Source organism: Trachypithecus francoisi, unplaced genomic scaffold (genome assembly GCF_009764315.1).
Source record: "Trachypithecus francoisi isolate TF-2019V2 unplaced genomic scaffold, Tfra_2.0 Lachesis_group9, whole genome shotgun sequence".
Classification (NCBI taxonomy): domain Eukaryota; kingdom Metazoa; phylum Chordata; class Mammalia; order Primates; family Cercopithecidae; genus Trachypithecus; species Trachypithecus francoisi.
Genome location: NW_022681474.1, coordinates 38,578,940 through 38,606,756, shown reverse-complemented (window position 1 = coordinate 38,606,756; position 27,817 = coordinate 38,578,940). Strand labels below are relative to the sequence as shown.

Below are 27,817 nucleotides of genomic sequence, written 5' to 3'. Positions count from 1 at the left end.
CAGACCTTTACAGAACATTTCATCCAACTGCCACAAAATACACATTATTCTCATCAGTACATGGAACATTCTCCAGGAGAGATCTTATACTTCTAGTCTAATATATTAATTAGACTATATTATATTAGAACTGATAAATGAATTTAGTAAAGTTGTCAGATACAAAATCAACATACAAAAGTCAATAGAATTTCTATACACTTACAGCAACCAACCTGAAAAAGAAATCAAGAAAGCAAATCATTCACAATAGCTACAAAAAAATAAAATAACTAGGAAATAAATTTAACCAGGCAGATGAAAGATCTATACAAGGAAAATTATAAAACACTGATGAAAGAAACTGAAGACAAAAGGAAAAAAGACATCCCATGTTTAGGAATTGAAAGTCTATTGTTAAGATGTTTTTTTCCCTTAATTACAATTTTTTTTTTCTTTTACACAGAGATAAGATCTCTCTCTGTTGCTCAGACTGGAGTGCAGTGCCATGATTATAGCGTACTGCAGCCTTGACAACCTGGGCCCACAGGATCCTCCTGCTTCAGCCTCCCAAGTAGACAGAACTACAAGTGTATGCCTAGCTAATTAAAAAAAAATTTTTTTTAGAGACGGTCTCATCATGTTGCCTAGGCTGGTCTTGAATCCCTGGCCTCAAGCAATTCTCCCACTTCAGCCTCCCAAAGAGCTAGATTACAGACATGAACCACCATGCTCGGCTTTCTTAAAATATCTTTACTAACCAAAGTGAGCTACAGATTAAATTCAATCCCTATGAAAAAAACAAAGGCATTCTTCACAGAAATAGAAAAAACAAATCCTAAAATTCACATGGAACCACAGAAGACCCCAAATAGCTAAAATAATCCTGAGCAAAAAGAGAAAGCTGGAGGCATCACACTACACAAATTCAAATTATATTACCAAGCTACAGTAACCAAAACAGCATGGTACTGTCATATAAATAAATATACAGACCAAAGATATCCATATGGAGAAGAATAAAACTAGATCCTCATGTTATACCATGTATAAAAATCAAGTCAAAATGGATGAAAGACTTAAATGTAAGACTTGAGACTACAAAAGGGAGGCAGAGACAAGAGGATTGCTTGAAGCCAGGAGTCAAGGTTACAGTGAGCTACGATTGCACCAATGCACTCCAGACTGGGCACCATAGACTCCCCAATCTCTTAAAATAAACATGATTTTAGTCACTGTAATTTATTCTGCTATTATCCTAGTCTCTTTTAGCATTATATACAATTTGAAATAATTATGACTCAGAGTATCATTTAAAAACTATTCAATATTTACAAATTATGTATGCTACTAAAAATTTTTCTCAATTAACTATGTTTGATTCACCTGCACTTCCGAAATGTTGCTATATTTATGAATGGATCTGGAAAGATGTAGTATTTGTTGATGATGGCTTATTTAAAACTCTAATACCTTTGTCTTTCCTTTGTGGCCAAACACAAGAATTCCTAGCTCTGAGGATGAAAAGTTTTGTCAGTTTTCTACATCACTATGAGAAAATATCTACTTACGTGGGTATGGAGGAGTTTCTAGTATAAAACTGTATTCATAAAGAAATAATCCATATGCTTTTACATAAACTTTATTCTAGATTTTCAAAACAGAATCATCTATATTACTTTGGTCACAAACTTCTTCACACATAATCTAGTAGGTACCTTTGAGAATAAACTTTGAAATAAATAAGTGGACCACAGTTACTTTGTATTAGACACAGATAACATTAAATCAACTGTTCTACATCATAGTGAATTTTAGAAGTCTATATTAATGCTAAGTTAATGCATTTCCCTTAAAAGTTCCACAAGGTTAACTTACAAAACACAAGGTTAATAATATCAAAAATACAGCCAAAAGCTTGTCACTTGACATAAATATTTTTGGATATGAGGTAATTTCATAACAAGTATAAAGATATGAAATAATTTTGCATCTGCTGCAATTATGAGGTAAATTTAGAATTTTTGAAACTTTATGGGGGGGGCGGGACGGAGGACGACGGCCGAATAGGAATAGCTCCAGTCTCCAACTCCAAGCACGAGCAACACAGAAGACCGGTGATCTCTGCATTTTCAACTGAGGTACTGGGGTCATCTCTCTAGGGAGTGTCGGACAATCGGTGCTGGTCAGCTGCTGCAGCCCGACCAGCGAGAGCTGAAGCAGGGCGAGGCATTGCCTCACCTGCGAAGCGCAAGGGGGAAGGGAATCCCTTTTCCTAGCCAGGGGAACTGAGACACACAACACCTGGAAAATCGGGTAACTCCCACCCCAATATTGCGATTTAAGCAAATGGGCACACCAGGAGAATATATCCCACACCTGGCCGGGAGGGTCCCACGCCCACGGAGCCTCCCTAATTGCTAACACAGCAGTCTGCGATCTAACCGCAAGGCAGCAGTGAGGCTGGGGGAGGGGCGCCCGCCATTGCTGAGGCTTAAGTAGGTAAACAAAGCCGCTGGGAATCTCGAACTGGGTGGAGCTGACAGCAGCTCAAGGAAACCTGCCTGTCTCTGTAGACTCCACCTCTGGGGACAGGGCACAGCTAAAAAATAAAACAACAACAAAAAGGCAGCAGAACGTCTGCAGAGGCAAACATCACTGTCTGACAGCTTTGAAGAGAGCAGTGGATCTCCCAACACGGAGGCTGAGATATGAGAAGGGACAGACAGCCTGCTCAAGTGGGTCCCTGACCTCTGAGTAGCCTAACTGGGAGACATCCCCCACTAGGGCCAGTCTGACACCCCACACCTCACAGGGTGGAGTACACCCCAGAGAGGAAGCTTCCAAAGTAAGAATCAGACAGGTACACTCGCTGTTCAGCAATATTCTATCTTCTGGAACCTCTGCTGCTGATACCCAGGCAAACAGGGTCTGGAGTGAACCTCAAGCAATCTCCAACAGACCTACAGCTGAGGGTCCTGACTGTCAGAAGGAAAACTATCAAACAGGAAGGACACCTATACCAAAACCCCATCAGTATGTCACCATCATCAAAGACCAGAGACAGATAAAACCACAAAGATGGGGAAGAAGCAGGGCAGAAAAGCTGGAAATTCAAGAAATAAGAGCGCATCTCCCCCTGCAAAGGAGCGCAGCTCATCGCCAGCAACGGATCAAAGCTGGTCAGAGAATGACTTTGACGAGATGAGAGAAGAAAGCTTCAGTCCATCAAACTTCTCAGAGCTAAAGGAGGAATTACGTACCCAGCGCAAAGAAACTAAAAATCTTGAAAAAAGACGGGAAGAATTGACAGCAAGACTAATTAATGCAGAGAAGGTCATAAACGAAATGACAGAGATGAAAACCATCACACGAGAAATACGTGACAAATGCACAAGCTTCAGTAACCGACTCAATCAACTGGAAGAAAGAGTATCAGCGATTGAGGATCAAATGAATGAAATGAAGCGAGAAGAGAAACCAAAAGAAAAAAGAAGAAAAAGAAATGAACAAAGCCTGCAAGAAGTATGGGATTATGTAAAAAGACCAAATCTACGTCTGATTGGGGTGCCTGAAAGTGAGGGGGAAAATGGAACCAAGTTGGAAAACACTCTTCAGGATATCATCCAGGAGAACTTCCCCAACCTAGTAGGGCAGGCCAACATTCAAATTCAGGAAATACAGAGAACGCCACAAAGATACTCCTCCAGAAGAGCAACTCCAAGACACATAATTGCCAGATTCACCAAAGTTGAAATGAAGGAAAAAATCTTAAGGGCAGCCAGAGAGAAAGGTCGGGTTACCCATAAAGGGAAGCCCATCAGACTAACAGCAGATCCTCGGCAGAAACTCTACAAGCCAGAAGAGAGTGGGGGCCAATATTCAACGTTCTTAAAGAAAAGAATTTTCAAACCAGAATTTCATATCCAGCCAAACTAAGTTTCATAAGTGAAGGAGAAATAAAATCCTTTACAGATAAGCAAATGCTTAGAGATTCTGTCACCACCAGGCCTGCCTTACAAGAGACCCTGAAGGAAGCCCTAAACATGGAAAGGAACAACTGGGACCAGCCATTGCAAAAACATGCCAAAATGTAAGGACCATCGAGGCTAGGAAGAAACTGCATCAACTAACGAGCAAAATAATCAGTTAGTATCATAATGGCAGGATCAAGTTCACACATAACAATATTAACCTTAAATGTTAATGGACTAAATGCTCCAATTAAAAGACACAGACTGGCAAACTGGATAAAGAGTCAAGACCCATCAGTCTGCTGTATTCAGGAGACCCATCTCACATGCAGAGACATACATAGGCTCAAAATAAAGGGATGGAGGAAGATCTACCAAGCAAATGGAGAACAAAAAAAAGCAGGGGTTGCAATACTGGTTTCTGATAAAACAGACTTTAAACCATCAAAGATCAAAAGAGACAAAGAAGGCCATTACATAATGGTAAAGGGATCAATTCAACAGGAAGAGCTAACTCTCCTAAATATATATGCACCCAATACAGGAGCACCCAGATTCATAAAGCAAGTCCTTAGAGACTTACAAAGAGACTTAGACTCCCATACAATAATAATGGGAGACTTCAACACTCCACTGTCAACATTAGACAGATCAACGAGACAGAAAGTTAACAAGGATATCCAGGAATTGAACTCATCTCTGCACCAAGCAGACCTAATAGACATCTATAGAACTCTCCACCCCAAATCAACAGAATATACATTCTTCTCAGCACCACATCGCGCTTATTCCAAAATTGACCACATAATTGGAAGTAAAGCACTCCTCAGCAAATGTCAAAGAACAGAAATTATAACAAACTGTCTCTCAGACCACAGTGCAATCAAACTAGAACTCAGGACGAAGAAACTCAATCAAAACCACTCAACTACATGGAAACTGAACAACCTGCTCCTGAATGACTACTGGGTACATAACGAAATGAAAGCAGAAATAAAGATGTTCTTTGAAACCAATGAGAGCAAAGATACAATATACCAGAATCTCTGGGACACATTTAAAGCAGTGTGTAGAGGGAAATTTATAGCACTAAATGCCCACAAGAGAAAGCAGGAAAGATCTAAAATGGACACTCTAACATCACAATTAAAAGAACTAGAGAGGCAAGAGCAAACACATTCAAAAGCTAGCAGAAGGCAAGAAATAACTAAGATCAGAGCAGAACTGAAGGAGATAGACACACAAAAAACCCTCCAAAAAAACAATGAATCCAGGAGTTCGTTTTTTGAAAAGATCAACAAAATTGACAGACCGCTAGCAAGACTAATAAAGAAGAAAAGAGAGAGGAATCAAATAGACGCAATAAAAAATGATAAAGGGGATGTCACCACCGACCCCACAGAAATACAGACTACCATTAGAGAATACTATAAACACCTCTACGCAAATCAACTAGAAAATCTAGAAGAAATGGATAATTTCCTGGACACTTACACTCTTCCAAGACTCAACCAGGAAGAAGTTGAATCCCTGAATACACCAATAGCAGGCTCTGAAATTGAGGCAATAATTAATAGCCTACCAACCAAAAAAAGTCCAGGACCAGATGGATTCACAGCTGAATTCTACCAGAGGTACAAGGAGGAGCTGGTACCATTCCTTCGGAAACTATTCCAATCAATTGAAAAAGAGGGAATCCTCCCTAACTCATTTTATGAGGCCAACATCATCCTGATACCAAAGCCTGGCAGAGACACAACAAAAAAAGAGAATTTTAGACCAATATCCCTGATGAACATCGATGCAAAAATCCTCAATAAAATACTGGCAAACCGGATTCAGCAGCACATCAAAAAGCTTATCCACCATGATCAAGTGGGCTTCATCCCTGGGATGCAAGGCTGGTTCAACATTCGCAAATCAATAAACGTAATCCAGCATATAAACAGAACCAAAGACAAGAACCACGTGATTATCTCAATAGATGCAGAAAAGGCTTTTGACAAAATTCAACAGCCCTTCATGCTAAAAACGCTCAATAAATTCGGTATTGATGGAACGTACCTCAAAATAATAAGAGCTATTTATGACAACCCACAGCCAATATCATACTGAATGGGCAAAAACTGGAAAAATTCCCTTTGAAAACTGGCACAAGACAGGGATGCCCTCTCTCACCACTCCTATTCAACATAGTGTTGGAAGTTCTGGCTAGGACAATCAGGCAAGAGAAAGAAATCAAGGGTATCCAGTTAGGAAAAGAAGAAGTCAAATTGTCCCTGTTTGCAGATGACATGATTGTATATTTAGAAAACCCCATTGTCTCAGCCCAAAATCTCCTTAAGCTGATAAGCAACTTCAGCAAAGTCTCAGGATACAAAATTAATGTGCAAAAATCACAAGCATTCTTATACACCAGTAACAGACAAACAGAGAGCCAAATCATGAATGAACTTCCATTCACAATTGCTTCAAAGAGAATAAAATACCTAGGAATCCAACTTACAAGGGATGTAAAGGACCTCTTCAAGGAGAACTACAAACCACTGCTCAGTGAAATCAAAGAGGACACAAACAAATGGAAGAACATACCATGCTCGTGGATAGGAAGAATCAATATCGTGAAAATGGCCATACTGCCCAAGGTTATTTATAGATTCAATGCCATCCCCATCAAGCTACCAATGACTTTCTTCACAGAATTGGAAAAAAAACGGCTTTAAAGTTCATATGGAACCAAAAAAGAGCCCGCATTGCCAAGACAATCCTAAGTCAAAAGGACAAAGCTGGAGGTGTCACCCTACCTGACTTCAAACTATACTACAAGGCTACAGTAACCAAAACAGCATGGTACTGGTACCAAAACAGAGATATAGATCAATGGAACAGAACAGAGTCCTCAGAAATAATACCACACATCTACAGCCATCTGATCTTTGACAAACCTGAGAGAAACAAGAAATGGGGAAAGGATTCCCTATTTAATAAATGGTGCTGGGAAAATTGGCTAGCCGTAAGTAGAAAGCTGAAACTGGATCCTTTCCTTACTCCTTATACGAAGATTAATTCAAGGTGGATTAGAGACTTAAATGTTAGACCTAATACCATAAAAACCCTAGAAGAAAATCTACGTAGTACCATTCAGGACATAGGCATGGGCAAGGACTTCATGTCTAAAACACCAAAAGCAACGGCAGCAAAAGTCAAAATTGACAAATGGGATCTCATTAAACTACAGAGCTTCTACACAGCAAAAGAAACTACCATCAGAGTGAACAGGCAACCTACAGAATGGGAGAAAATTTTTACAATCTACTCATCTGACAAAGGGCTCATATCCAGAATCTACAAAGAACTCAAACAAATTTACAAGAAAAAAACAAACAACCCCATCAAAAAGTGGGCAAAGGATATGAACAGACATTTCTCAAAAGAAGACATTCATACAGCCAACAGACACATGAAAAAATGCTCATCATCACTGGCCATCAGAGAAATGCAAATCAAAACCACAATGAGATACCATCTCACACCAGTTAGAATGGCAATCATTAAAAAGTCAGGAAACAACAGGTGTTGGAGAAGATGTGGAGAAATAGGAACACTTCTACACTGTTGGTGGGATTGTAAACTAGTTCAACCATTATGGAAAACAGTATGGCGATTCCTCAAGGATCTAGAACTAGATGTACCATATGACCCAGCCATCCCACTACTGGGTATTACCCAAAGGATTATAAATTATTCTACTACAAAGACACATGCACACGTATGTTTATTGCGGCACTATTCACAATAGCAAAGACTTGGAATCAACCCAAATGTCCATCTGTGACAGACTGGATTAAGAAAATGTGGCACATATACACCATGGAATACTATGCAGCCATAAAAAAGGATGAGTTTGTGTCCTTTGTAGGGACATGGATGCAGCTGGAAACCATCATTCTTAGCAAACTATCACAAGAAGAGAAAACCAAACACCGCATGTTCTCACTCATAGGTGGGAACTGAACAATGAGATCACTTGGACTCGGGAAGGGGAACATCACACACTGGGGCCTATCATGGGGAGGGGGGAGGAGGGAGGGATTGCATTGGGAGTTATACATGATATAAACGTCATGCACATGTACCCTAGAACTTAAAGTATAATAAAAAAAAAAGAAAAAGAAAAAAAAAAAAAGAAAATATGGCACATATACACCATGGAATACTATGCAGCCATAAAAAAGGATGAGTTTGCATCCTTTGTAGGGACATGGATGCAGCTGGAAACCATCATTCTTAGCAAACTATCACAAGAACAGAAAACCAAACACCGCATGTTCTCACTCATAGGTGGGAACTGAACAATGAGATCACTTGGACTCGGGAAGGGGAACATCACACTGGGGCCTATCATGGGGAGAGGGGAGGGGAGAGGGATTGCATTGGGAGTTATACATTATATAAATGATGAATTGATGGGTGCTGACGAGTTGATGGGTGCAGCACACCAACATGGCACAAGTATACATATGGAACAAACCTGCATGTTATGCACATGTACCCTAGAACTTAAAGTATAATAAAAAAAAAAAAAAACTTTATTATTGTAACTAAATTGTTCACTAAGTCCATTTCTTTAGTTTGCATGACAATTGAAAGTACTGAGAAAAATTATTAATTAAAAAATTCTAGAAGCATTTCTTTCCTGTGGACATTATTAAATGGAGTTTTTAAGTCAATACTTCATTTTTATCAAGGTCATTACACTTTTAATTTTCAATATATTCTGAAATACATATATATATATATATACACACACAAACTCTGTTCATATAAATATAATTTCGTCACTAGATATCCCAGCCTCAATCTATCACTTTTTTTTAGTTTAACATATGAGGATTGAGGGAAAAATATTCAGACTGCTCATTGATCACAGATTATAGGCACATGCAAATGTAAGATAAAACATTTATCTACTTATACCAAATACTAGTCATTAGCACCATATTTTCTACTTATTTTATCTGTCTATGTAAGGAAGGAAGCATAGAAAGGGCTTTAGGTTTACAAACAGACCTACAGTTAAATTGTGTGAGCCAGAGTTAAGTTAACAAACCACAAAGGGCTAGGCATGGTGACTTATGCCCGTAACCCCAGCACTTTGGGAGGCCGAGGTGGGTGGATTGCTTGAGCCCAAGAGCTTGAGACTAGCCTCGGCAACATGTAAAACCCCGTCTCTTAAAAAAGAAAAAAAAAAAAAATTCACTGGGTATGGTGGGATGTGCCTTCAGTCCCAGCCGGGAGGATCACCTGAGCCCATGGAGTTCAAAGGCTGAAATGAGCCTTGATCGCGCCACTGCACGCCAGACTGGGTAACAAAGCAAAACTCCATCTCAAGAACACCACCACCACCACCACCCCACAAAGGTCTGATATTTAACTGTTTTTCAATCTGCTGCTTTCTCTCTGCATACACATACGCACGGACACACAATGACATAAGGACACAAGAACTGTGGATCAGAAACAAAGACAATTTATTACTCGTAGCTAAAGCAGCGGCTAGAACAATATATTTAGGCCAGTTCCCTGAGCTCCAATCTCCATGAGGCAATGCAGTAAGGGATGAATGTTACTAGTGCATACAGTAGAGAGCATCACAGGAGAGTAACCCCCAAATTAAGGAACTCTGATCTTATATTGGTTTGCTACTCTGCTCTGCCCCAGAAAGATTGCTCATTACACTCAAATATTAGCAAATCTCCTCTGGGAAGGGGAAGAGAAGTTATTTTATTTTTATTATCCTTGGATGTCTCCAGGGAGGGACATGTCAGTAGTTTTACTGTCTTGAAATTTCTCCTTATACAATTGGCACTGTAAATGCCTTTCCTTAGAAGACTCAGACTGTGCAGGAACATGAGAAATCCATGAGCTGTCTCCCAACACTCTGGTTCCCATTTGTAAATGGGATTGATAATGTATACATAGAAGTTATACTGAAGCACTGTAACGTTTAGATGTAAGGGTGACTAATGTATAGAAAAATTAATTATTTGAGACATTGGCTGTTGGAATAGACTTGCTAGAGATGTACTGAACAGGAGTGTTTTTGATTCTCTTGGTACAAAATGAAGAAAGGAAAAATCCTACTATCCATTTATAATATACCATCCAATTTATAAAATGGGTATTTTATAAAATAATCCAATAATATCTACTGTACAAACAGAATTTAAAAAGAACCCTTCATTTATTTTAATTAATCTATTTCACAGTGATTTTAATGCTGCAGAGTGTGATCCACTAGTGGAAGATATGAGCTGTAATTGGTCACAATCATCATTTAAAAAGTTAACAGAATATCAAGGTGCAGTGGAGGTATTAACAATATGAATTCTGGCCGGGTGCGGTGGCTCAAGCCTGTAATCCCAGCACTTTGGGAGGCCGAGACGGGCGGATCACGAGGTCAGGAGATCGAGACCATCCTGGCTAACACGGTGAAACCTCGTCTCTACTAAAAATACAAAAACTAGCCAGGCGAGGTGGCGGGCGCCTGTAGTCCCAGCTACTCGGAAGGCTGAGGCAGGAGAATGGCGTAAACCCGGGAGGCGGAGCTTGCAGTGAGCTGAGATCTGGCCACTGCACTCCAGTCCGGGCGACAGAGCGAGACTCCGCCTCAAAAAAAAAAAAAAAACATGAATTCTTCAGTGAAATATTTCAGATACATACACACACATACACACACACAGAGGTATCCTTGGTAGCAACTTAAATTGTGTTTCTTACCATGGATTGATTGGCAAATACACTAATTTGCTTGTATAAATAACATAGATAAGTAGCACTATGCCTGAGAATTGAAAACTTAAAAATAGCACCTAATGTTTACCAACAAACACTTAAGAGGAAACCTGAGTTTTTAAATATAATGAAAATTAGAAAAGATACAGACCAATTGTCCAAATTTCAACTGTAGACAAGATAATAGAAATAAATAACAACAGGAAAATCAAAGCAAATGGTCCTGAATGAAAAGGGCTAAATATCTTAATAAGAAAGTTAAACACTTTTAAAATTTTTCCAAATGACAATATGCTTTTCTGTTCAGTCTCGGAAAATGCTATCTGTAAATCTTCCTCAACTCATATTATCCCACAGACTACATTTCTAGCAGATACTAAGTATTAAAGAAGATAAAAGCCATGTGGAACAACCACTACCCCAAAAGGGCTTACAACAAAATAAAGTTAAATATTACTCCATATACATTATATCATTAATTCTTCATTGCACAAAGCTAAGTATATACTTTATGTACTATGTGAAATATTTTGCTTCTATCCCTTTGGGTCATTTCATTATTCCTCCAGGCAGCAGAGAAGTTTTTAAAAAGTTAACTTAACTTATATATATTTAAGTTTATTTATATATATATATATATATATATATATATATATATATATACAACTTAACTTATATATACACACATACATATTCTGTTAACAATTCCAAGTAATCTTGATTAGGAAGCAAGTACTTTTACTAATAGTTGGTTTATCTTACAAGAATATTAGCAGAAAAACACTTCATGATACATATCTTGCCATGTGAGCTTGGCCAAATAATAAACTCTTCAGATAGACATATAAAATCAGAAAAGAGCAGGTGCAGTGTCTCATGCCTGTAATTCTAGCACATTGGGAGACCAAGACAGGAGAAGACAGAGCAAGACCCTGTCTTTAAAAAGAAGGAAAAAAAATACTGACCCCAGTACAGACAAATATATGGAATGAATACTTGTAATGAAGTTTTAGTGATATACCACACTCTGCTTAATGTATTATAAATGCATACAGCTCCAATAATCATTATCCCAAAGAGTGGAAATAGTGAGTATCAGTGAGAGAAAATAAAATATCCAGCAACTCAAATTTAATTTAAGTGCTAATTGATCTTTCTGTTTAACTTTTTTAAGATAGATAATAAATTAAAGTGGAGTGATGCCATGAAATATTGGAGATATAGTAGACCTTAAGAATCATATAACAGATCAAGTAAGCTGAATCATTTGCCCAAAATGACTTAGTTTCTTGGTTGGCAGAACATGGAGTAGACCCTCCACATCATGAGTTCCCACCAAACCTGGTGGTCACTTGTTATGACTGTTTCTATCATCTAATATGTTGACAAAGTTTTCCTTAAAACTATAACAAATAGATGTATTCCTCTAAATAACCATAAAGGAGTTGGAGTTTATCATGGTTACCTTAAGCAGTATTCCAAAGCTGATATGTATTCAAAACCAATACTTGTTTTAATAATTATTTAAGGACTTCATGAATAATTATCAAAGAATGTTAAGGTTAAAGGAAAGGTTTCACGGGGGAAGTTTCTACTGTTTATGAAGGAATTGTGTAGGGATAACAGAGAAGCAATTTTTCTATGAAAAAATTCAGAGAGTTACTGGAATACTTCTGTGAGAGTCATTGAGGCTGTGCAGGTGATTCTTATCAGGGCAGCATAGGCTCTACTACACTGAAAATAAGATAAAAATTGCTATCTGACCTCAGACAAGAACTTATTCCACATGCTCAAGACAATGAGTTTACTTTCTCCTATTCTTACACACATCTTCTGTTCAACAGTAGTAATCAGTAGAGAGACTAATCAAAGTCAGTGATTTCATTGCTTGTGTTACAATTCGTATACCAATTTGTTGAATACTTATTTTTAAAGGCAGTTTTAAACTGATGCTTATTCTGGACAAAGGAAACCCTTTTTCTTAATTCAGAGTGATTTAGAGCATTTTAAAGCTATACTTCCAATCTATGACTTTCTGTAATTCAGAAAGGATTATTTAAATTCTCAAGGAACTCTATATGCAAAATCAAGTAAACTGAACTTTTTTGTTTCTTTTTTTTCTTTGAAACTGAGTCTTGCTCTGTCACCCAGGCTGGAGCACAGTGGCGCAATCTCAGCTGACCGCAAGCTCCACCTCCTGGGTTCACGCCATTCTCCTGCCTCAGACTCCAGAGTAGCTAGGACTACAGGTGCCTGCCACCAAGCCCGGCTAATTTTTGTATTTTTAGTAGAAACGGGGGTTTCACCATGTTAGCCAGGACGGTCTCGATCTCCTGACTTCGTGATCCACCTGCCTCGGCCTCCCAAAGTGCTGGGATTATAGGCGTGAGCCAGCGTGCCCTGCTTTTTTTTTTTTTTTTTTAACTTTAAGTTCTGGGATACATGTGCAGAACGTGCAGGTTTGTTACATTGGTATACATGGGCCATGGTGGTTTGGTGCAGGTATCAACCCATCATCTAAGTTTTTTTTTTTTTTTTTTTTTGAGACGGAGTCTCGCTCTGTCACCCAGGCTGGAGTGCAGTGGCCGGATCTCAGCTCACTGCAAGCTCCGCCTCCCGGGTTTACGCCATTCTCCTGCCTCAGCCTCCCGAGTAGCTGGGACTACAGGCACCCGCCACCTCGCCCGGCTAGTTTTTTGTACTTTTTTAGTAGAGATGGGGTTTTACCGTGTTAGCCAGGATGGTCTCGATCTCCTGACCTCGTGATCTGCCCGTCTCGGCCTCCCAAAGTGCTGGGATTACAGGCTTGAGCCACCGCGCCCGGCCTCATCTAAGTTTTAAGCCCTGCATGCAATAGGTATTTGTCCAAATCCTCTCCCTCCCCTTGCCCCTTACCCACCAACTGGCCAAGGTATGTTATGCTCCCCTCCCCATGTCCATGTGTTCTCATTGTTCAACTCCCACTTATGAGTGAGAACATGTGATGTCTAGTTTTCTGTTCCTATGTTACTTTGCTAAAAATGATGGTTTCCAGCTTCATCATGTCCCTGCAAAGGACATCAACTCATCCTTTTTTATGGCTGCATAGTATTCCATGGTATCTATGTGCAAGATTTTCTCTATCCAGTCTATCATTGATGGGCATCAGGTTGGTCCTAAGCCTTTGCTATTGTAAATAGTGCTACAATAAACACATGTGTGCATGTGTCTTTATAGTAGAATGATTTATAATCCCTTGGGTACATACCCAGTAATGGGATTGCTGGGTCAAATGGTATGTCTGGTTCTAGATCCTTGAGAAACTGCCACGCTGTCTTCTACAATGGTTGAACTAATTTACACTCCCACCAACAGTGTAAAAGCATTCCTATTTCTCCACAACCTCACCTGCAACTGTTGTTTCCTGACTTTTTAATGACCACCATTCTAACTGGCATGAGATGATATCTCATTGTGGTTTTGATTTGCATCTCTCTAATGACCAATGATGATGAGCAATTTTTCATGCTTGTTGGTTGCATGTCTTCTTTTGAGAAGTGTCCGTTCATATCCTTCACCCAATTTTCGTTGGGGTTGTTATTTTCTTGTAAATTTGTTTAAGTTCCTGTAGATTCTGGATATTAGACCTTTGTCAGATAGATAGATTGCAAAAATTTTCTCCCATTCTGTATGCTGCCTGTTCACTCTAATGATAGTTTCTTTCACTGTGCAGAAGCTCTTTAGTTTAATTAGATCCCATTTGTCAATTTTGGCTTTTGTTGCTATTGCATTGGGTGTTTCAGTCATGAAGTCTTTGCCCATGACTATGTCCTGAATGGTATTGCCCGGGTTTTCTTCTAGGGTTTTTATGGTTTTAGGTTTTACATTTAAGTCCTTAATCCATCTTGGTTACTTTTTGCATAATGTGTAAGGCAGTGATCCAGTTTCAGTTTTCTTCATATGGCTACCCAGTTTTCCCAACACCATTTATTAAATAGGGAATCCTTTCCCCATTGCTTGTTTTTGTCAGGTTTGTCAAAGATCAGATGTTTGTAGATGTGTGGTGTTATTTCTGAGGCCTCTGTTCTGTTTCATTGGTCTATACACCTGTTTTGGTACCAGTACCGTGCTGCCTTGTAGTACAGTTTGAAGTCAGGTAACATGATGCCTCTAGCTTTGTCCTTTTTGCTTAGGATTGTCTTAGCTATACAGGCTCCTTTCTGGTTCCATATGAAATTTAAAGTTGTTTTTTTTTTTTTTTTTTTAACTCTGCGAAGAAAGTCAACAGAAGCTTGAGGTGAATAACATTGGATCTATACATTACTTTGGGCAATATGGCCATTTTCACAGTATTGATTCTTCCTATCCATGAACATTGAATTTTTTTCCATTTGTTTGTGTCCTGTCTTATTTCCTTGGGCAGTGGTTTGTGGTTGTCCTTGAAGAGGTCCTTCATGTCCCTTATAAGTTGTATTCCTAGGTATTTCGTTCTCCTATAGCAATTGTGAATGGGAGTTCACTCATGATTTGGCTTTCTGCTTGTCTGTTATTGATGTATAGAAATGCTTGTGATTTTTGCACATTGATTTTGTATCCTGAGACTGCTGAAGCTGCTTATCAGCTTAAGGAGGCTTTGGACTGAGACAATAGAGTTTTCTAAATACACAATCATGTCATCTGCAAACAGAGACAATCTGACTTCCTCTATTCCTATTTAAATACCCTTTATTTCTTTATCTTGCCAGATTGCTGTAGTCAGAACTTCCAATACCATGTTGAATAGGAGTGGTGAGAGAGGGCATCCCTGTCTTGTGCCAGTTTTCAAAGGGAATTTTTCCAGTTTTTGCCCATTCAGTATGATATTGGCTGTGGGTTTGTCATAAATAGCTCTTATTATTCTGAGGTACGTTCCATCAATACCGAATTTATTGCCCAAATTGAGATATGAACCAGCGTTGCATCCCAAGCCAACTTGATTGTGGTGGATAAGCTTTTTGATGTGCCGCTGGATTTGTTTGTCAGTATTTTATTGAGGATTTTCACGTGGATGTTCATCAGGGATATTGGCCTGAAATTTTCTTTTCTTTTTTTTTTTTAATTAATTTTTTTATTATACTTTAAGTTCTAGGATACATGTGCATAAAGTACAGGTTTGTTACATATGTATACTTGTGCCATGTTGGTGTGCTGCACCCATCAACTCGTCAGCACCCATCAACTTGTCATTTACATCAGGTATAACTCCCAATGCAATCCCTTCCCCCTCCCCCCTCCCTGTGATAGGCCCCGGTGTGTGATGTTCCCCTTCCTGAGTCCAAGTGATCTCATTGTTCAGTTCAGAAATTTTCTTTTTTTGTTGTGTCTCTGTCAAGTTTTGGAATCAGGATGATGCTGGCTTCATAAAATGAGGTAGGGAGGAATCCCTCCTTTTCAATTGTTTGGAATAGTTTCAGAAGGAATGGTACCAGCTCGTCTTTGAACCTCTGGTAGAATTCAGCTGTGAATCTGTATGGTCCTGGGCTTTTTTTGGTTGGTAGACTAGTAATTACTGCCTCAACTTCAGAACTTGTTATTGGTCTATTCAGGGATTCGACTTCTTCCTGGATTAGTCTTGGGAGGGTGTATGTGTCCAGGAATGTATCAGTTTCTTCTAGATTTTCTAGCTTATTTGTATAGAGGTGTTTATAGTATTCTCTGTTGGTAGTTTGTATTTCTCTGAGAATAGTGGTGATATCCACTTTATAATTTTTTATTGCGTCTATTTGATTCTTCTCTCTTTTAATAGTCTAGCTAGCAGTCTATCTATTTGGTTAATCTTTTCAAAACACCACCTGCTGGATTCACTGATTTTTTTCAAGGGTTTTTCATATCTCTACTTCCTTCAGTTCTGCTGTGATCTTAGTTATTTCTTGTCTTCTCCTAGCTTTTGAATTTGTTTGCTATTGCTTCTCTAGTTCTTTTAATTGTGACGTTGGGGTGTTGATTTCAGATCTTTCCAGCTGTCTGAAGTGGGCATTAGTGCTATAAATTTCCCTCTTAACACAGCTTTTTGTGTGTCCTAGATCCTGGTACGTTTTCTCTTTGTTCTCATTGATTTCAAGTAACTTCTTCATTTCTGCCTTAATTTCATTATTTACCCAATATTCATTCAGGAACAGGTTGTTCAATTTCCATGTAGTTGTGTGGTTCTGAGTGAGTTTCTTAATCCTAAATTCTAATTTGATTGCACTGTGGTCTGAAGACTGTTACAATTTCCATTCTTTTGCATTTGTTGAGGAGTGTTTTACTTTGAATTATGTGGCCGATTTGAGAATAAGTGCTATGTGGTACTGAGAAGAATGTATATTCTGTTGATTTGGGGTAGACAGTTCTGTAGCAACCCCGTGTCTATTAGGTCCACTTGGTCCAGGGCTGAGTTTAAATCCTGAATACCCTTGTTAATTTTCTGTCTCATTGATCTAATATTGACAGTGGGGTGTTAAAGTCTCCCACTATTATTGTGTGGAAGTCTAAGTTTCTTTGCAGGTCTCTAAGAACTTGTTTTATGAATCTGGGTGCTCCTGTATTGGGTGCACATATATATTTATGATAGTTAGCTCTTCTTGTTGCATTGATCCCTTTACCATTATGTAATACCCTTGTCTTTTTTGATCTTTGTTAGTTTAAAATCTATTTTATCAGAGACTAGGATTGTAACCCCTGCTTTTTTTTTTTTTTTTTTTTTTTTTTTTGCTTTCCATTTGCTTGGTAAACATTCTTCCATCCCTTTATTTTGAACCTATGTGTGTCTTTGCAAGTGAGATGGGTCTCCTGAATAAAGCACACCAATGGATCTTGACTCTTTATCCAATTTGCTAGTCTGTGTCTTTTAGTTGGGGCATTTAGGCCATGTACAGTTAAGGTTAATATTATTATATATGAATTTGATCCTGTCATCATGATGTTAGCAGGTTATTTTACACATTAGTTGAAGCAATTTCTTCATAGTGTCATTGGTCTTTATATTTTGGTGTGTTTGTGCAGTGGCTAGTACCACTTTTTCCTTTCCACATTTAGTGCTTCCTTCAGGAGCTCTTGTAAAGCAGGCCTGGTGGTAACAAAATCCCTCAGCATTTCCTTCTCTGAGAAGGATTTTATTTCTCCTTAGCTTATGAAGGTTAGTTTGGCTGGATATGAAATTCTGGGTTGAAAATTCTTTAAGAATGTTGAATAATGGCCCCCACTCTCTTCTGGCTTGTAGGGTTTCTGCAGAGAGATCTGCAATTGGTCTGATGGGTTTCCTTTTGTAGGTAACCTGACCTTTCTCTATGGCTGCCCTTCATTTCAACCTTGGAGAATCTGACAATTAGGTGTCTTGGGGTTGCTCTTCTTGAGGAGTATCTTAGTGGTGTTCTCCATATTTCCCGAATTTCAGTGTTGGCCTGTCTTGTTAGATTGGGGAAGTTCTCCTGGATAATATCCTGAAGTGTGTTTTTCAACTTGGTTCTGTTCTCCCTTTCACTTTCAGGTACACCAATCAATCATAGGTTTGGTCTTTTCACATAGTCCCATATTTCTTGAAGTTTTTGTTCGTTCCATTTCATTTCTTTCTCTGATCTTGTCTTCACTCCTTATTTCAGTAAGTTGATATTCAATCTCTGATATCCTTTCTTCTGCTCGATCAATTTGGCTATCGATACTTGTGTATGCTTCATGAAGTGCTTGTGCCGTGTTTTTCAGCTCCATCAGGTCATTTATGTTCCTCTCTAAACTGATTATTCTAGTTAGCAGTTCCTATAACCTTCTATCAAGGTTCTTAGCTTCCTTGAACTGGGTTAGAACATGCTTCTTCAGCTCAGAGGAGTTTGTTATTACCCACCTTCCGAAGCCTACTTCTGTCAATTCATCAATGTCATTCTCCGTCCAGTTTTGTGCCCTTGCTGGAGAGGAGCTGCAATTATTTGGAGGCAAAGAGGCATTCTGGTTTTTGGAATTTTCAGCGTTTTTGCGCTGGTTTTTCCTCATCATCATGGATTTATCTACCTTTGATCTCTGAGGCTGATGACCTTTGGATGGGGTTTTTGTGTGGTGGTCCTTTTTGTTGATGCTAAGGTTGTTGCTATCTGTTTGCTAGTTTTTCTTCTAACAGTCAGGGCCCTCTTCTGCAGGTCTGCTGCAGTTTGCTGTAAGTCCATTCCAGACACTGTTTGCCTGGATATCACCAATGGAGGCTGCAGAACAGCAAAGACTGCTGCCTGGTCCTTCCTCTGGAAGCTTCGTCCCAAAGGGGCACCACCAGCCTGATGCCAGCCAGAGCTCTCCTGTTTGAGGTGTCTGTTGACCCCTGTTGGCAGTTCTCTCCTAGTGAGACAGCACAGGAGTCTTCCCAAGTGGGTCCCTGACCCACTTGAGGAGGCAGTCTGTCCATAAGCAGAGCTCAAGCACTGTGCTGGGAGAATCCTCCTTGTCAGTATTAGTTGTTCTCTTCAGAGCCACCAGGCAGGAAAGTTTATGTCCTCTGAGGCTGCGCCCACAGCCACCTCTTCCCTCAGGTGCTCTGTCCCAGGGAGACAGGAGTTTTATCCATAAGTCCCTGACTAGGTCTGCTGCCTTTCTTTCAGAAATGCCCTGTCCAATGAGGAAGAATCTAGAGAGGGAGTCTGGCCACAGTCGCTTTGCTTCACTGTGGTGAATTCCACCTGATTCAAACCTCCCGGCTGTCTTAGTACTGTCAGGGAAAAACCACCTACTCAAGCCTCAGTAATTGCATATGCCCCTCCCCCTACCAAGCCCAATGGTCCCAGGTCAATTTCAGACTGCTGTGCTGGCAGTGAGAATGTTAAGCCAGTGGTTCTTAGCTTGCTGGGCTCCGCGAGAGTGGGACCCTCTGAGCAAGACCACTTGGCTCCCTGGCTTCAGCCCCCTTTCCAGGGGAGTTAACAGTCTCACTGGGGTTCCAGGTGCCACTGGAGTACGAAAAAAAAACTCCTGCAACTAGCTCAGTGTCTGCCTAAACTGCCACCCAGTTTTGTGCTTGAAACCCAAGGCCCTGGTGGTATAGGCACACGAGGGAATCTCCTGATCTGCGGATTGCAAAAACCATAGGAAAAGCATAGTATCTGGGTCGGATAGCACAGTCCCTCATGGCTTCCCTCGGCTGGGGGAGGGAGGTCCCCCGACTCCTTGCACCTCCCAGGTGAGGTGATGCCCCACCCTGCTTCTGCTCAACCTCTGTGGGCTGCAACCACTGCCTAACTAGTCCCAGTGAGATGAACTGGGTATCTTAGTTGGAAATGCAGAAAACACCCACCTTCTGTGTTGGTCTTGCTGGGAGCTGCTGACCACAGCTCTTCTTATTCAGCCATCTTTTTTTTGAGACAGAGTCTCACTCTGTCACCCAGGCTGGAGTACAGTGGCGTGATCACAGCTCACTGCAAGCTCCTGCCTCAGCCTCCCGAGTAGCTGGGACTACAGGTGCCCACCACGCCTGGCTAATTTTTTGTATTTTTAGTAGAGGTGGGGTTTCACCGTGCTACCCAGGATGGTCTCGATCTCCTAACCTCGTGATCCACCTGCCTCGGCCTCCTATTACAGGCTTGGCCATCTTAAGTATTGAAAATAAATGGTTTTTCTCTTCACTGCTTGTCTTTACTTTGTGAGGTTCCTGACTCCACTGCTTCTCTTCTTCAGTTCACTCCTGTTATGGAAGTGTCGTGGCACTCCAAAGTCTGTGTCCTTAACTAGCCAGCTTCAGGGCTAAAATAGCCTTTAAGTGCAAGGGGAAAAAAACCTCAGGTATTTCCCAAATTGGTAGCTGCAGAGGGGCTCGATCCTTACTGTAAACTGAACATTTCAAAAACAAGATTGCTTTTTCACATTATGAAACCCTTTCAATCTTGCATTTAATTGATTCTAGTGTTCTCTTTCCAGTTTTAAAATATTTTTATAGAAAAAAATCAAAATATAAGAAATGTAACTCAAAAGTTCAACTGTTAAAACTGAAAATATGAAAATTTAGATTAGCTTACATTAATTACAAGCTAATTAATTAATTACAAAGGATGAGGCCTACATACATTGTAAGTACACTGTACGATAAGTGTAAAACCCTGATTGATATAGGCATTCTATCAATAATATTAAAATTCAGTGTCCACTGAAGCAAAATCACTACTTTTTTTGGTGATGATATGTACCATGGCATTGGGAAAAATATATATATATGAACTTTGGATTCATTAAAAAACAGAAATTTTGGACAGGTGCTGTACTTCCAGCACTTTGGGAGGCTAAATCAGGTAGATCACCTGAGGTCAGGAGTTTGAGACCAGCTTGCCCAACAGGGCGAAACCCCATCTCTACTAAAAATACAAAATTAGCTAGGTCATGGCATGCACCTATAGTCCCAGTTATTCCAGGGGCTGAGGCACAAGAATCGTTTGAACCTGGGAGGTAGAAGTTGCAGTGAGCCAAGATTACACCATTGCACTTCAGCCTGGGCAACAGAGACAGACTGTGTCTCCAAAAAAAAAAAAAACCAGAAATTTTAAATGCAATGAAATGTAAGCTCATTCAAATGTTTTTCTCGAAAGCCATGAAAAACAAACTATTCTAATATACAAACTAGAATACATTTTATGAAATAGTGAAATAGTCTATTGATTCCACTCAAATAAGATAATGGGACTATACTTTCACATTTTATTATCAATAGTTCTAATAATTATACATAAAAGACAATTATGTGGGTCAACAGGGGACACACTGTAGATACAAAGTTACTAACAGATTGAAAGTACAAGGGTGGAAAAATATATCATGCAGGCTGGATGTGGTGGCTCGCACCTGTAAACCCAACAATTTGAGAGGCCAAGGCAGGGGTTTAACTTTGAGCCAGGAGTTCAAGATCAGCCTGGACAATATAATGAGACCTTGTCTCTGCAAAAATTTAAAAATTAGCCAAGCATGATGGTATGCACCTGTAATCCCAGCTACTCAAGAGACTGAGGTGGGAGGATCACTTAAGCCTGGGAATCAGAGGTTCCAGTGAGTGGTAACCTCTGCTTGCCAGTGCACTCCAGCCTGGGCAACAAAGCAAGACCCTATCTGGGGAAAAAAAAAAAAAAAAAAAAAGGCCTATTATGCAAACAACACCGACAAGAAAGATAAAGTGGTTTTATTAATGTCAGAAAGAATAGCCATTAAACAAATTAGATTATTTATTAGATGAAATGGACAAACACTTAGAAAGGCACAAATGACTAAAAAATTCAAGAAAAAATAGGTAACTTGAACAGACCTATATAACAAGAGATTAAATTAGTAATCAAGAAACTACCCACAAAGAAAAGCCTAGCCCCAAATGGCTTCACTGTTGAATTCTAATGAATGTTTAAAGAAGAATTAGATAAAGCGGCTGCAACACTTGCCCTGATCCTGATCCTCCATCCTCAGACTCGACTGGCAGTGTAGGCCTACAGCCTTGTACTGATGTCAGATGTGAGAGCCTGTGCTTAAGAAATCACATCTCACTGAAGACATTCAAACAAAGGTTGGAACACTACTTTACCAGAACAGAAAGGAAACTCATGCATCAGAAAAGGTGACTAATAAATGTACCAAAAGAATATGGGTGCACAAATACCAGAACCTGATCAGATTAAACGGTTTAAGGAATTTCTTTGGACTGACAATAAACTTACAGAAATCTGCTTTTTGGACTGTGTTAAGACTGCACAAGAGATGTAAAACCTGAAGAGACCAGCTGTTCAGAACGCTTTATGGAAATATTTTTAAATGACAAAAAGAATATCCATGAGACTTCAGGAATATCATATTTAGCAGAATGAAGCTCTGGCAGCCAAAGCAGGACTCCTTGGCCAACCATGATAGAGAAGTACTAGATTGCCAACAGCTGCTGTACTGGAAATGAGTATGCATCTGATACAACCCCCTGAAAGCAGTAGCCACCTTGTTAAGCCATCTGTCATGAGTTTTTGGCAAATGGAAACCACTGGAGAAACCAGTGATCATTCCTATTTACCAGGAATAATCAGAATAGAAGGTCTTATTGTTCAATGAAATAGTAAGATGCAACATTTGTTGAGGCCTTAAGATTCAGCAGCATGGTCACTTGATTAGAAAAATAAACAATTGCTGCTTCTTTTAAAAAAAAAAATACCAATTCTCCACAAACTCTTCCAAAAATTAGAAGAGGGAAGACATCTTTCAATTCATATTATGAGGCCAGTATTACTATGATACTCTAAAATCAGACAAAGTCACAAGAAAATAAAACTACAGACCAATACTCATGAGAATGATGTAAAAATCCTCAACAAAATACTAGCAAAACAAATCCAGCAACATTTAAAAATTATATATAACATAACCAAGTGCAGTTTGTCTCAGGAATGCAAGGTTGGTTTAAGATCCAAAAATCAATTAATTCAATGCATCATATCAATAGAATAGAAAACAAAATTACATGATCATCTCAACAGACATAGAAAAAGCATCTGGCAGCCAGGCATGGTGGCCCACACCTGTAATCTCACACTTTGGGAGGCCTAGGCGGGTGGATCACAAGAGGTCAGGAGTTCGGGTGGATCACAAGAGGTAAGGAGTTTGAGACCAGCCTGGCCAACATGGTGAAACCCTTTATCTACTAAAAATACAAAAATTAGTTAGGCGTGGTGCTGGACACCTGAAATCCCAGCTACTCAGGAGGCTGAGGCAGGAGAATTGCTTGAACCTGGGAGGCAGAAGTTGCCATGAGCCAAGATTATGCCATTGCACTCTAACCTGGGCCACAAGAGCAAAACTCCATCTCAAAAAACAAGCAAACCAAAAGCATTTGGCAAAATCCACTACAATTGACTCTTGAACAACGCTGGTTTGAACTTCACAAATCCACTGACACCAGTATTTTCTTCCACATCTGCCACCCTTGAGACAGCAAAACCAACTCCTCCTCTGCCTCCTCAGCCTACCCAACATGAAGACAATGATGACTTTTATCATGAAATATTTCCACTTAATAAAGAGTACATATATTTTCTCTCATGATTTTCTTAATAACGTATTCTTTATATGATACATATATAAAATATGTGGTAATTGACTTTATGTTACTGGTAAGGCTTCTGGTTAACAGTAGGCTATTAGTTGACAAGTTTTGGGAGACTCAAAAGTTATACATGGATTTAAGACTATGCAGTGGGTCAGCACCCACAATCCCCATGTTGTGCAAGGGTTAACTGTACTGTTTCAAGATAAAAACACTACGGTGGCTCAAGCCTGTAATCCCAGCACTTTGGGAGGCCGAGACGGGCGGATCACGAGGTCAGGAGATCGAGACCATCCTGGCTAACACAGTGAAACCCCGTCTCTACTAAAAATTACAAAAAACTAGCCGGGCGTGGCGGCGGGCGCCTGTAGTCCCAGCTACTCGGGAGGCTGAGGCAGGAGAATGGCGTAAACCCGGGAGGCGGAGCTTGCAGTGAGCTGAGATCCGGCCACTGCACTCCAGCCTGGGCGATAGAGCGAGACTCCGTCTCAAAAAAAAAAAAAAAAAAAAAAAGATAAAAACACTAAAAAAACTAGAAATAGAAGGTACCTTCCTCAATCTGATAAAGGGCATCTAAGAAAACTGCAGAGAAACATCAAACTTAATGGTGAATGATTAGATATTTTCCCCCTCTATGAGAAACAATACTAGGGACATCTCTTCTTGTCACTTCTGTTCAGTGTTACACTACAAGTACTGGTCACAGCAATTAAGGAAAGGGAAAAAAAGTTAAACGTTTCCAAATTAGAAAGAAAGAAGGAAACAAAACTATATTCACAGATGACATGGTTTTGTACATACAAAATCGTAAAGAACCTACTAAAAAATATTACAGCTAAAAAAGTTCAGAAAGGCTGCAGGATACAAGATCAATATTAACACACACACACGCACACACACACACACACAACTGGGCCAAGCACAGTGGCTCATGCCTACAATCCTAAAACTTTGGGAGGCTAAGGCCAGAGGATTTGCTTGAGTCCAAGAGTTTGAGACCAGCCTGGGCAACATGGCAAGACTCTGTCTCTACAAAAAAATTAAAAATTAGCCAGGCATTGTGGCACGTGTCTGGTGGTCTCAGCTACTTGGGAGGCTGAGGCAGGAAAATCAGGTGAGCCCAGGAGGTCGTGGCTGCAGTGAGCCATGTTTGTGCCACTGCACTTCAGCCTGGGCAACAGAGCATGAGCCTGTCTCAAAAACAAAACAACAACAACAAAAACCACACACAATTGTATCTCTAAGCCATCTGCAATGAATAATCTGAACATAAAATTAAGAAAATAATTCCACTTACAATAGCATCAAAAATAAAGTAATATTTGGGAATAAGTTTTCTTTACAGTGTAAAATTTATACTCTGAAAACTACAAAACATTGTTGCAACAAATTAAAGGTGATCTAAATAAATGGAAAAATGTCCCACATTCATGGAAATTTTTATTAAGATTGGCAATATTACCCATTATGGATGTAGAGATTCAACACAATCCCTATCAGAATCCAAGCTATACTCATTGTGTAAACTGACAAACTGACTCTAAAATTCACTTGGAATTGCAATGGACCAAAAACAGTCAAGGAGGGAGAATTGAGTGGGTGATAGCTAATGTATATGGGGCTCTTTTTGAGGTGATGAAAATGCTCTAAATTTGATTTATCTCAATAAAGCTTTTTTTTTTTTTTAAGTACCAAGAAAACAAAGAATAATTTAATTTCCTGATGGGAAGAAAGACTCACAGAAAGGTACCAAGAAGTGATATCATTTGTACTAAGTATATGTTTTACTATTCTCTAAGTCTTTAAAAATTTGAAAATACACACATAGCAATAATCAACCAGAATAGTACAAACTTGAGCATGCTGGTTTTGAATTATGTATTGCTGTACTAAGGATGTTCGTAAATGAATTGTCAAGACAATTTTCAATACAATGGCAGCCAAATAAATAAATACACAAAATACCAAGAACAGGGATTTTTATTATACAAGCAAGTACATGAAATAGAAAACTACCATGAGAGCCAACATACAGTGGATTTAGGATTAAGGAGGTATAAACATATTAGAAATCTTTGAAGAAGTTAAGAAGGACAGCAAAAGAAAACAAAAACAGACAGCAAGAAGTAAGTTAATGATTGCAAAAATCCTTTTTTTTTGAGATGGAGTCTCGCTCTTGTTGCCCAGGCTGGAGTAGAGTGGCACAATCTCGGCTCACTGCAACCTCTGCCTTCCTGGGTCCAAGCGATTGTCCTGCCCCAGCCTCCTGAGTAGCTGGGATTACAGGTGCCCACCACCACGCCCAGCTAATTTTTTTTTTTTTGTATTTTTAGTAGAGACAGGGTTTCACCATGTTGGCCAGGCTGGTCTCAAATTCCTGACCTCATGATCCACCCACCTGGGCCTCCTTAAGTGCTGGGATTACAGGGGTAAGCCACCACACAGATATACTATGGCAAGTGTAATAAACTTTAGTACAAACATTGTAAAAATGCAAGTCTAAATGTGAAGGAAACAAATCTAGAGCACCACTTTGAATATACTTGCTATAGTATACCATTAAGGAGAAGAAAAATAACTTTAACTTTGAATGTAACTGTAGCATAATGAAATGAGAACAAGTGTTCTTCAATCAAGCTAATAATAAAATTTTACTCTAAGTTTCTGACATAAAGGATAATGATAGATGTCTAATGAATAGTTAATATTGAAATCATTAAGAAGTATTTTAATATTTTATGAGGTTTTTAAAAAAGTATGGTAGAGACAATGTTCCAATGTTCCAATAACATTCTACACATTGTACTATTCCTGATATAAATGTACTTGCAAATGGGCAATAAATTTGCCAGCCATTTTAATCTTTCAAAATTAAGTATTTAAAATTGGTAATACGCAGCATGCTATATAGATAATTAAAACAGTTAAAAATAAAAGTACACTGAATGAAAAACAAGTCTCTCACAAATAGCAATTCCTCAGTTTTCCTCCACTGGTTTCCAGTTTCACATGTGTTCTTACTGAATTTCTATTTACGTTATTTCTTGACTCTATTCTGATGCCCAGATCTGTCAATATATAAACACATAATATACACACACTGAAATATACACTGAATTTTCCAAAACAATCTAGGTTTCTATTCTTTTTAATCAAAGCAAATGCTATGTATGGCTTCATTTTAATTTCTACTTGCTTACAAGTTTGAATAGTAATATTCAGAGTTGTCAAGTTAGGAAGCAAGATATATCACCTGAAACCTGGTTTAGACAACATTTTAAAAATTAAAAGTCATCAGGTATATAAATCAAGATTGTCATACTACTCAAAAATTATATGGGAATGTAAGGAAACAACTGACTTTTTCTCATATAAACAATACTAAATGCAGACACACAATGAAACAATAAACACAGTTCTTTAGATTTGTAACTGGAATTTCACACCTTTTCCTTACCCTAATCAGAGTTGAATACTAAAATTAAATAAATGTAAATTAATATGCTATTTTAAAATCAAACTAAAACCAATTTATAGTAACAGAATATATTAATATTAACTCAAACAGTTTAAATTCCCTCCTATGTACATGAAAAATGGCCCTTCAAAATGGAAGGGAATTTCATCATCTGGTTTAAAAATAACAATGAAATAAAGAGCAGCATAGACAAGACTACTTTTGGCCTCTGGCTTCTTTCAATATAGAAGTATTATAAAGAAAAGAGTAAGCCAGTGTTGATATAGTAAAGAAACCTCCACTTTAATAACTCATTTTTTTCAGGAAAGAAGTAGTCTGCAAAATCTGTGAAAGTGATTTATCTTCAGGTGAATAAAATGAACAGCAATTGATCTTGTACCTAGGGAGTGACTCTTCTTCCACCAGTTACAAACATATCTCTGTTAAATATCACTAGAATAGGTTGGGTAATTTCATGTTTTGAATAATTTATTTGCACACTTAAGATTTAGGATTGATTCTAAAGTTTTATGTCCAACACCACAGTTTCAATTGGGCCATTAACTTGTTCATTATTCAACACTT

General features: G+C 39.0%; 1 protein-coding gene and 2 pseudogenes across 2 annotated transcripts in view; 1 reads left to right on the top strand and 2 right to left on the bottom strand.

The window, feature by feature from the left end:
* The window catches only part of ADK (adenosine kinase), a 613,194-nt gene that overhangs the window by 392,314 nt on the left and 193,063 nt on the right, over positions 1–27,817 (bottom strand). The gene's annotated exons all lie outside the window — the stretch shown is intronic.
* LOC117082719 overlaps positions 1–27,817 on the bottom strand; it is a 66,361-nt pseudogene that overhangs the window by 12,511 nt on the left and 26,033 nt on the right.
* LOC117082722 lies at positions 22,292–22,595 on the top strand (annotated as a pseudogene).